Below are 10,995 nucleotides of genomic sequence, written 5' to 3'. Positions count from 1 at the left end.
ATCCAATCAGGAAGTGCCAAAAACGTCAGTTCTCTGAGTGTCCACTAGGGGCAGGTTTCATAACAGAGCAGTTTCTCATTGAGCCCCATGTTAAACAGGCCGTTTACACAGCATCATTAAACCTGTTTAAGGCCTGGGGCGGGGGCGAAAAAGGAAAAACAGGGCACATAAAGCGTGTCCTCGCCACGGAAGAGGGCACTTTAGCACACGTTTTGCTCCTAGAGGGCACTTTAGCACGTGTTTGGCTCCTAGAGGGCACTTTAGCACGCCTTTTGGCTCCTAGAGGGCACTTTAGCACACGTTTTGCTCCTAGAGGACACTTTAGCACGTGTTTGGCTCCTAGAGGGCACTTTAGCACGCCTTTTGGCTCCTAGAGGGCACTTTAGCACACGTTTTGCTCCTAGAGGACACTTTAGCACGTGTTTGGCTCCTAAAGGGCACTTTAGCACTCGTTTTGGCTCCTAGAGGGCACTTTAGCACTCGTTTTGGCTCCTAGAGGACACTTTAGCACGTGTTTGGCTCCTAAAGGGCACTTTAGCACTCGTTTTGGCTCCTAGAGGGCACTTTAGCACTCGTTTTGGCTCCTAGAGGGCACTTTAGCACACGTTTGGCTCCTAAAGGGCACTTTAGCACTCGTTTTGGCTCCTAGAGGGCATTTTAGCACACGTTTTGGCTCCTAGAGGGCATTTTAGCACACGTTTTGCTCCTAGAGGACACTTTAGCACGCGTTTTGGCTCCTAGAGGGCACTTTAGCACGTGTTTGGCTCCTAAAGGGCACTTTAGCACTCGTTTTGGCTCCTAGAGGGCACTTTAGCACACGTGTTTTGTTCCTAGAGGGCACTTTAGCACACGTTTATGCTCCTAGAGGGCACTTTAGCACGTGTTTGGCTCCTAAAGGGCACTTTAGCACTCGTTTTGGCTCCTAGAGGGCACTTTAGCACACGTGTTTTGTTCCTAGAGGGCACTTTAGCATGCATTTGGCTCCTAGAGGGCACTTTAGCATGCGTTTCGGCTCCTAAAGGGCACTTTAGCACTCGTTTTGGCTCCTAGAGGGCACTTTAGCACACGTGTTTTGTTCCTAGAGGGCACTTTAGCATGCATTTGGCTCCTAGAGGGCACTTTAGCATGCGTTTCGGCTCCTAGAGGGCACTTTAGCACGCATTTTAGCTCCTAAAGGGCACTTCAGCACGCCTTTTGGCTCCTAGAGGACACTTTAGCACGCGTTTTGGCTCCTAGAGGGCACTTTAGCACGTGGTTTGGCTTTCATGAGGGCACTTTAGCACTCATTTTGGCTCCTAGAGGGCACTTTAGCACTCGTTTTGGCTCCTAGAGGACACTTTAGCACACGTTTATGCTCCTAGAGGGCACTTTAGCACGTGTTTGGCTCCTAAAGGGCACTTTAGCACTCATTTTGGCTCCTAGAGGGCACTTTAGCACTCGTTTTGGCTCCTAGAGGGCACTTAAGCACTCGTTTTGGCTCCTAGAGGGCACTTTAGCACACGTTTTGTTCCTAGAGGGCACTTTAGCATGCGTTTCGGCTCCTAAAGGGCACTTTAGCACGTGTTTTGTTCCTAGAGGGCACTTTAGCACGTGTTTTGGCTCCTAGAGGGCACTTTAGCACGCATTTGGCTGAGGGCACTTTAGCACAAGTTTGGCTCCTAGAGGGCACTTTAGCGCACATTTTTTCAACAATTGGACCACTGTTGTAAAAAAAAACTCCTTGAAATAAGTTTCATTCACTTTCTCATCTCTTCTGGAAGTTTGATCGCTGCCTTTTTGGACCTTTCGGTGTTTAAATTGTGTCTCATTGAATCAAATTATTAATCCATTTTGGTTCATTGGTTGAAAAGTAATAAGGAGGCAATTATCATTTCACACAGTGAAGTTTGTGTTGAATAACGTTTTTCGAGAATCATTTAAAAACTGTTTTTGTCTTTGTATGATGATCAGCAGCTTGGTTTGTCTGAAACAGTCAAATGTGCAAAATTCAGATCGGATAGTATCTGCAGCACAATAGATAGTAGAAAATGTGGATTCCTCTGGTGTCTGAATGGAGTTTTACGCTTAAATGTAAGTTCACAAAGTTCAGTATTTCTTATGTTTCCTTCCCCTCCTCTTCCTGTCATGAGTTCATTGGTCGATGTTAATCCTGTTTTGACTTTTCGCACTCAGACGTTTTGATGAACCATGACTTAATTAAGAGGAGCATGAGACACGAGGCGGCTGCCGAACTTCTGTTAAACAACTTCGGCTGTTGATGGAGGTCACAAGACTGAAACCTCAGGCTCTTTATCTTTAAAAACATATTGTGGGAAAACTGACGCTCGTTAATACAATATTTTCCTTTAGGCCAGAAGTCTTGTCTCACATCTGACCCTTTACTTCCACTTTAAAAACAGGAAATGAACTTTCTTATTGTTTTGTCTCAGTGTGATTCCACTGTAGTATTCTTTACCGTACCTTTCTTACTGTTTAAAGACGAAAACAAGTTTAATGAAACCTTAAGTACAGCACCAAAGTATGGTTTACCTTCATCATTTCAAGTGTTAGGGCGCACTCACACTGTGCTCCGTCCCGTGCCCCGTGCTTTAGGGTCCTTGTCCCCCCCTCCAGGCCCGTTTGTACTCACACTACCTGGGCCTCGGAGAATGCTTCTTGCTGCCTATACGTCATCACGCCGTAACACGTCACACGCATTGATGACGTCATGGCGATGCGTGGCTTTGTTTCCAGATCTTTCCGTAGACCTCTGAGTTTTTGTGCGTCTTGTCGACTGTTTTTGAATCTTTTCATCGACCAAATCTGCAGTAAACACTCCACCTCCGCATCACACCAACGTGAACCTTTCGCCGCCATTGTTTTAAATGTCCGCACATGGTCCCTCCTTTTTTCTATGTCCCAACAGGCGCACAGGAAATGACCTCTGAACCGCCGTAGGCCTCGTGCTCGTGCTCGTACACGTGCGCACGCTCGTGCTCGTACATGTGCAAACGCGCTTTACAAAAGCCCACCTCTCTCAGACGGGCCGTGGACGGCAAGCTGGCCGCAGCTAGACGCAGAACGGTTGCACTCACACTGGTCAAAGGAACCAGACTTAAGTCGTGAAACGTGTTTGGGCACGGTGCGGAAGGACACTGTGAGTGCGCCCTTAGTTGTAAAAAGAAATGCTCTAATTGTCGACTCTTCAGAACTTAGTTAGATAACAAAAAAGAAAGAGACCAAACTCCCTTTTCACCTTTTTGTTTTTGTTCGTAAAAATATATTAAAGGCAGTCATCAGCACATTACAAGAGGCCTCAATCCAGAGATGCCTGCACAAACCAATCTCTACCCCACAGCTGGTTTGGTTTGGTTCGGGCACTATGAGGCCAGCCTGACACAAGGCTAGGGTCCTTTGTCCCTGCCCTGCACCAGGAAATACTAGGGTGAGAAAAGACCAATTACCGTATTTTCCGCATTATAAGGCTCATAGAACAGACGCCACAGTGGAGGCTGGGGTTACGTTAAGGACCGCCTCTAAATTAATTGATGCTAAGTTGGCGTGCTTGCGCTGTTGCCTTCAGTGGAATAGTGATTGTACGGACTCTTCTACTTGCCGCTCTCTGTTCAACAACCCACTGTTGGAGTTTGTCCTCCAGCTGCAGCCGTCTCGCTCTGTTCCCTCTAAACTCTGTTTAGTCTTCTTTACTCGGCGCAGGTCGTCTTGTTGCTTCCTCCACTTCGGCACCATTGATTGGTTCATGTTAAACTCTCTGGCTGCTGCTCTATTCCCGTGTTCTACTGCGTGACTAATGGCCTTGAGTGTAAACTCTGCGTCGTAAGCGTGTCTCTTAACAGGAGCCATTTTGGGCTCTTTACACAAACACACACATGGAAATGAAACGGCACGCTTCACGCAGTCGTATATCTCAACATGCACCCGTGTTACTTCTTCTACGGGGAAAATAGAGTCGGCGGCTGCTCACCGTAGTTGGAGACCTGTTGTGGCTCAATATTGGTCCATATATAAGGAGCACCGGATTATAAGGCGCACTGTCGGCTTTGGAGACATTTGGAGGTTTTTAGGTGCAACTTATAGTGCGGAAAATACGGTAGTTAAACTCAGGATTACTATTATTATTAGGAAAAAATACTCAAAACAATACATGTTTGTGTGTGTGTCTATGGAAAACTATGAAAATACATAACACAGGACACTTACTGGGATGTTAACTGTAGTTCAGTGTGTGCACCCACCAAACTAACAACAGTACGCAGCCTTGCTAACATGTGGTATGTGGACTGAATGATGGTGTGGTGTTTTACCAGTGGCAGGGGAAAATGCCACAGTCATGTAATAAGTGTTCGACTTGCAGTGTGTAGTCTTGTGATCCCACATTGAGTAAAAAATACATGTTAAACTCTATTTGACTGTTTGTGTGTTGTCTGATAAATCATTTTGGCCATATCCTGCTGTAGTCTGGGGTTGTTTTTCCCTCTTTATCCGCAGCAACTGAGATAAATCTCCCCATCACCTTTTCTGTGACCACCCAGTGAGACGTTTCTTTCCCTGGATCCTCAATCTTCCTGCTACTTGGCCGCCGTTTTTCACAGGTGAGTCTGTTCCTAAGTGACACACACACACACACACATACTGTACACTCTCACACACACACACACACACACAGATAAATAAATTAAAGATGTATTTCAAAAAGCCGGGGGGCTCCTCGATTCATCTTGGAAGGAGACTTCTTTAAATTTGGTTTGAAAAATTCATCAGAAGACAGCAGGAGCGCTGTGAGACGGAGCTGACTGATGGGATAAGGCTAATTACTGAAGTGTGCGTGCGTGTGTGTGTGTGTGTGTGTGAGGAAGTTGATGTGCTTCCCAGCAAACTAACCTGACCACCTAATAAAGATGAATAACCAGACAAATAAATAAAAGACAAAAACACGTTCAGGGCCAGGCTAAGTTAGTCATCTGCAGGTTTGCGAGTAAGACGCATGTTCTGTGTGTATGGAAAGACGCGCGGGGGGCAAAGGGGTTGTGTTTAGTCATTCCCTTTTAAAATTCAGGTGCACCTGCAGCGAGCGCATTATTATTTAAACAGAAACGGATCTGCTCGTGCACAAAGAGGACGATGTGTGTGTAACAAGCATGAAGCAGCTCTGATATCATCCACCTGCAGGCGGCCGCTTTTAAATGATTTATTTCATCTTCTATTTTGATGAATGAGCATTTTCTTCAGTTATTTACTTCAATGGAGATAAAAACACAATAGAAGAAGGTAAAGACACAGAAGAAGAAGATATAGACACAATAGAAGAAGGTAAAGACACAGAAGAAGAAGATATAGACACAATAGAAGAAGATATAGACACATTGGAAGAAGGTAAAGACACAATAGAAGAAGGTAAAGACACAGTAGAAGAAGATGAAGACACAGTAGAAGAAGATAAAGACACAGTAGAAGAAGATGAAGACACAGTAGAAGAAGATAAAGACACAGTAGAAGAAGATGAAGACACAGTAGAAGAAGGTAAAGACAATAGAAGAAGATAAAGACACAGTAGAAGGTCACGTCTCGTTGCTGTGATTGGTTGTAGGTCACGTTTCGTTGCTGTGATTGGTTGTAGGTCACGTTTCGTTGCTGTGATTGGTTGTAGGTCACGTTTCGTTGCTGTGATTGGTTGTTGGTCACGTTTCGTTGCTGTGATTGGTTGTTGGTCACATTTCGTTGCTGTGATTGGTTGTTGGTCACGTTTCGTTGCTGTGATTGGTTGTTGGTCAAGTTTCGTTGCTGTGATTGGTTGTTGGTCGTGTTTCGTTGCTGTGATTGGTTGTTGTTCACGTTTCGTTGCTGTGATTGGTTGTTGTTCACGTTTCGTTGCTGTGATTGGTTGTTGTTCACGTTTCGTTGATGTGATTGGTTGTTGTTCACGTTTCGTTGCTGTGATTGGTTGTTGGTCACGTTTCGTTGCTGTGATTGGTTGTTGGTCACCTTTCGTTGCTGTGATTGGTTGTAGGTCATGTTTCGTTGCTGTGATTGGTTGTTGGTCACGTTTCGTTGCTTTGATCGGTTGTTGGTCACGTTTCGTTGCTGTGATCGGTTGTAGGTCATGTTTCGTTGCTGTGATTGGTTGTAGGTCAGGTTTTGTAGCTGTGATCAGTTGTTGGTCACGTTTCGTTGCTGTGATTGGTTGTTGGTCAGGTTTCGTTGCTTTGATCGGTTGTTGGTCACGTTTCGTTGCTGTGATCGGTTGTAGGTCACGTTTTGTTGCTGTGATTGGTTGTTGGTCATGTTTCTTTGTTTGATTTTAGCAGAAGATCATAAAGTTGTGAATGCATAATGATCCTGTATTTCACATTATACTTTACATAACTGTTGATACTCAGAAACAAAACTATGAAAATGTAAATTTTTGTGGCTCAGTGAAAGAGTGGATCGTCCTCCATTCGAGAGATTGGCGGTTCGATCCCCACCTCCCCCGGTCCACATGTCGAAGTGTCCTTGGGCAAGACACTGAACCCCGAATTGCTCCCCGTGCTGCGCATGGGTGTGTAAATGTGGTGTGAATGGTCAGATTAGATGGTCTGTAGATGTCCACTGCCATCAGTGTGAATGTCAGTGTGAACGGGTGAATGTGACAAACACTGTGAAAGCACCTTGAGTAGCCAGAAGACTAGAAAGGCGCTTTATACGTACAAGTCCATTTACCATTACCATAAATGGCCTAGTGTGAACGAGTGAAAGGAGTAAATGTTTGGAGAATGTCAGGTTCAAACAACCTAAAACATCCAAAACATAACAAAAGAGAGAAAGACGGGTTATATGTTGCGAGGAGAACGGACAGAGATGCGTTCAGTTACAATCTCCCACCGCTCTGAAACACACTCTGCCGAGCCCTTTCTCTTTATTTCCTTTAGTTGGACCCGAGTTACAGTATGAGTTAGAGCTGTAAGGGAGAGGGGGCACACACCTGCAGCTCTTCACATGTTGCTCAGTTCATTATCTTCATGAGTTACAGCTGTGAGGGAGAGGGGACACACACCTGCAGCTCTTCACATGTTGCTCAGTTCATTATCTTCACGAGTTACAGCTGTGAGGGAGAGGGGACACACACCTGCAGCTCTTCACATGTTGCTCAGTTCATTGTCTTAATGAGTTACAGCTGTGAGGGAGAGGGGACACACACCTGCAGCTCTTCACATGTTGCTCAGTTCATTGTCTTCATGAGTTACAGCTGTAAGGGAGAGGGGGCACACACCTGCAGCTCTTCACATGTTGCTCAGTTCATTGTCTTCAGGAGTTACAGCTGTGAGGGAGAGGGGACACACACCTGCAGCTCTTCACATGTTGCTCAGTTCATTATCTTCATGAGTTACAGCTGTAAGGGAGAGGGGACACACACCTGCAGCTCTTCACATGTTGCTCAGTTCATTGTCTTCATGAGTTACAGCTGTAAGGGAGAGGGGACACACACCTGCAGCTCTTCACATGTTGCTCAGTTCATTGTCTTCATGAGTTACAGCTGTAAGGGAGAGGGGACACACACCTGCAGCTCTTCACATGTTGCTCAGTTCATTGTCTTCATGAGTTACAGCTGCAAGGGAGAGGGGACACACACCTGCAGCTCTTCACATGTTGCTCAGTTCATTGTCTTCATGAGTTACAGCTGCAAGGGAGAGGGGGGCGCATGTTGCTCGTCCTGGAAACATGTTCTGTCTTTAAGCAGATGAGCAGTTTCTGTTTTTGCACAGATACCTCTTTGGTGACTCATCAGCAGTCACGCTTATCTGATTTCTTCTACCTGCGAAACAACTCTGCACAAATTAGCTTTTCACACACACACACACGCACACACGCACACACACACCAAGGAAGGTTAGTTTATATGTAAACATAATAGGTCATTGGAGTAAATATGAGATTACTTTATGTACAATTATTCCAACAGAGGAAAAAGAAAGTTAGACAGGTTTTTGTTTCACATGTGACATTTGTCGACGCTGATCTCTTCACACTCCTGCTGCGAACAACACGCAAATATACGTGAATCATAAATATACTGCATGTGTGTCAGCCCAGCGCCTCCTCGTGCTTAACGTGCCACATCCTGAACTCTGCATTTACCTTTTAAATGTGCTCTATTTTTGTGTGTGTACGTGTCAGTAACAAGGATTTCTGCAGCGCCGGAATCTAACTGACTGAATATCACCCGTATGTGATACTTTTGACTTCATTCATGAGAGAAAACTTCCACTATATTTGCATTTTTAACAGCTTATGTTACTTTGTATTTTAAGGTTTTACAAACAGATGAATATCAACTCAAACATCAAATATGGTACATTATTAATATATGTATAACTAAGTACATTTAATCAGTTACTGTATACTTAAGGACAAATCCAAGGTACCGTATTTTCCGCACTATAAGGCGCATAGAACAGACGCTACAGTGGAGGCTGGGGTTACGTTCTGCATCCATTAGATGGAGCTGCACTAAAGGGAACGTCAACAACACAGTCAGGGGAGGTCGTCTTGCTGCTTCCTCCTCTTCCGCACCATTGATTGGTTCATGTTCAACTCTCTGGCTGCTGCTCTGTTCCCGTGTTCTACTGCGTGACTAATGGCCTTGAGTGTAAACTCTGCGTCGTAAGCGTGTCTCTTAACAGGAGCCATTTTGGGCTCTTTACACAAACACACACATGGAAATGAAACGGCACGCTTCACGCAGTCGTATATCTCAACATGCACCGCGCGTTACTTCTTCTACGGGGAAAATAGAGTCGGCGGCTGCTCACTGTAGTTGGAGACCTGTTGTGGCTCAATATTGGTCCATATATAAGGAGCACCGGATTATAAGGCGCACTGTCGGCTTTTGAGACATTTAAAGGTTTTTAGGTGCAACTTATAGTGCGGGAAATACGGTACTTGTACTTTATACTCCACTTTAATCCAAAAACATCAAATATAATAATAAACCACTGACAGGGAACATTTAAGCGCACAATTAATACGTTTACTTTAGGTACATGAATCAACCTGCATCCATGAGAAGAGTTATTTTAAACCAGCAGTGGAAGAAGTAATCAGGGGGAAAAAGCACTAATACCATTAAAAACTTGAAAATGAACCAAATAAAGTCTTGTTTTATTTCTTTTTAGAATCAGAAAACCTTTAATAAGTGTCTTTAAATCTATCTATCTGTCAATTAAATCAATATATTCGATATATATATATTAATTAATGTACATACAGGATACAAATTTACTAGAATAAAGTGTAAACAGAACTTTTTATTGTGATCAAATATATAAATATGAATAAAAAGGTCAAGTTTAACTCCAAACAGAACATCCAACTACATACAGGCCTTTATATTCAGATAACTTCAGATAAAAAAGTAAATATAAAGGAGTGAGAACTGTGTAAACACTGACTCTCTGTTGCTGCTTTATGTGGAACAAGAACTTTATAAAGTAGGTCTCTAATGAGATTAGCTTCTGCGCTAAACCCCACCAACACCTACGCACGGTTACGTCACCGGCGCCGCACAAACTATTTATTATATAAACGGGCTCGGTTCAAAAGTCCAAAGTTCTGTAAACACGCTGAACACACGTTTATATCCACGCCGTGAGGCTAAAAACAAGAAGGAAGGGAAAACAACTTTCTGCTTCCTCCTGTTGGTCGCGTTTCGTTGCTGTGATTGGTTGTAGGTCACGTTTCGTTGCTGTGATTGGTTGTAGGTCACGTTTCGTTGCTGTGATTGGTTGTAGGTCACGTTTCGTTGCTGTGATTGGTTGTTGGTCACGTTTCGTTGCTGTGATTGGTTGTAGGTCGCGTTTCGTTGCTGTGATTGGTTGTTGGTCACGTTTCTTTGCTGTGATTGGTTGTAGGTCACGTTTCGTTGCTGTGATTGGTTGTTGGTCACGTTTCGTTGCTGTGATTGGTTGTAGGTCACGTTTCGTTGCTGTGATTGGTTGTAGGTCAAGTTTCGTTGCTGTGATTGGCTGTTGGTCATGTTTCGTTGCTGTGATTGGTTGTAGGTCATGTTTCGTTGCTGTGATTGGTTGTTGGTCACGTTTCGTTGCTGTGATTGGTTGTAGGTCGCGTTTCGTTGCTGTGATTGGTTGTAGGTCACGTTTCGTTGCTGTGATTGGTTGTTGATCATGTCTCGTTGCTGTGATTGGTTGTAGGTCACGTTTCGTTGCTGTGATTGGTTGTTGGTCACGTTTCGTTGCTGTGATTGGTTGTAGGTCACATTTCGTTGCTGTGATTGGTTGTAGGTCACGTTTCGTTGCTGTGATTGGTTGTTGGTCACGTTTCGTTGCTGTGATTGGTTGTAGGTCACGTTTCGTTGCTGTGATTGGTTGTAGGTCACGTTTCGTTGCTGTGATTGGTTGTTGGTCACGTTTCGTTGCTGTGATTGGTTGTAGGTCACGTTTCGTTGCTGTGATTGGTTGTTGGTCGTGTCTCGTTGCTGTGATTGGTTGTAGGTCACGTTTCGTTGCTGTGATTGGTTGTTGGTCGTGTCTCGTTGCTGTGATTGGTTGTAGGTCACGTTTCGTTGCTGTGATTGGTTGTTGGTCGCGTTTCGTTGCTGTGATTGGTTGTAGGTCGTGTTTCGTTGCTGTGATTGGTTGTTGGTCACGTACGTTGCTGTGATTGGTTGTTGGTCACGTCTCGTTGCTGTGATTGGTTGTTGGTCATGTTTCGTTGCTGTGATTGGTTGTTGGTCACGTTTCGTTGCTGTGATTGGTTGTAGGTCACGTTTCGTTGCTGTGATTGGTTGTAGGTCACGTTTCGTTGCTGTGATTGGTTGTAGGTCATGTTTCGTTGCTGTGATTGGTTGTAGGTCACGTTTCGTTGCTGTGATTGGTTGTTGGTCACGTTTCGTTGCTGTGATTGGTTGTAGGTCGCTTTTCGTTGCTGTGATTGGTTGTAGGTCACATTTCGTTGCTGTGATTGGTTGTTGGTCATGTTTCGTTGCTGTGATTGGTTGTA

This window comes from Echiichthys vipera (genome assembly GCF_963691815.1).
Source record: "Echiichthys vipera genome assembly, chromosome: 1".
Taxonomy (NCBI): domain Eukaryota; kingdom Metazoa; phylum Chordata; class Actinopteri; order Perciformes; family Trachinidae; genus Echiichthys; species Echiichthys vipera.
The sequence above is the reverse complement of the archived record's forward strand: the minus strand, read 5'-3'. Positions refer to the sequence as shown.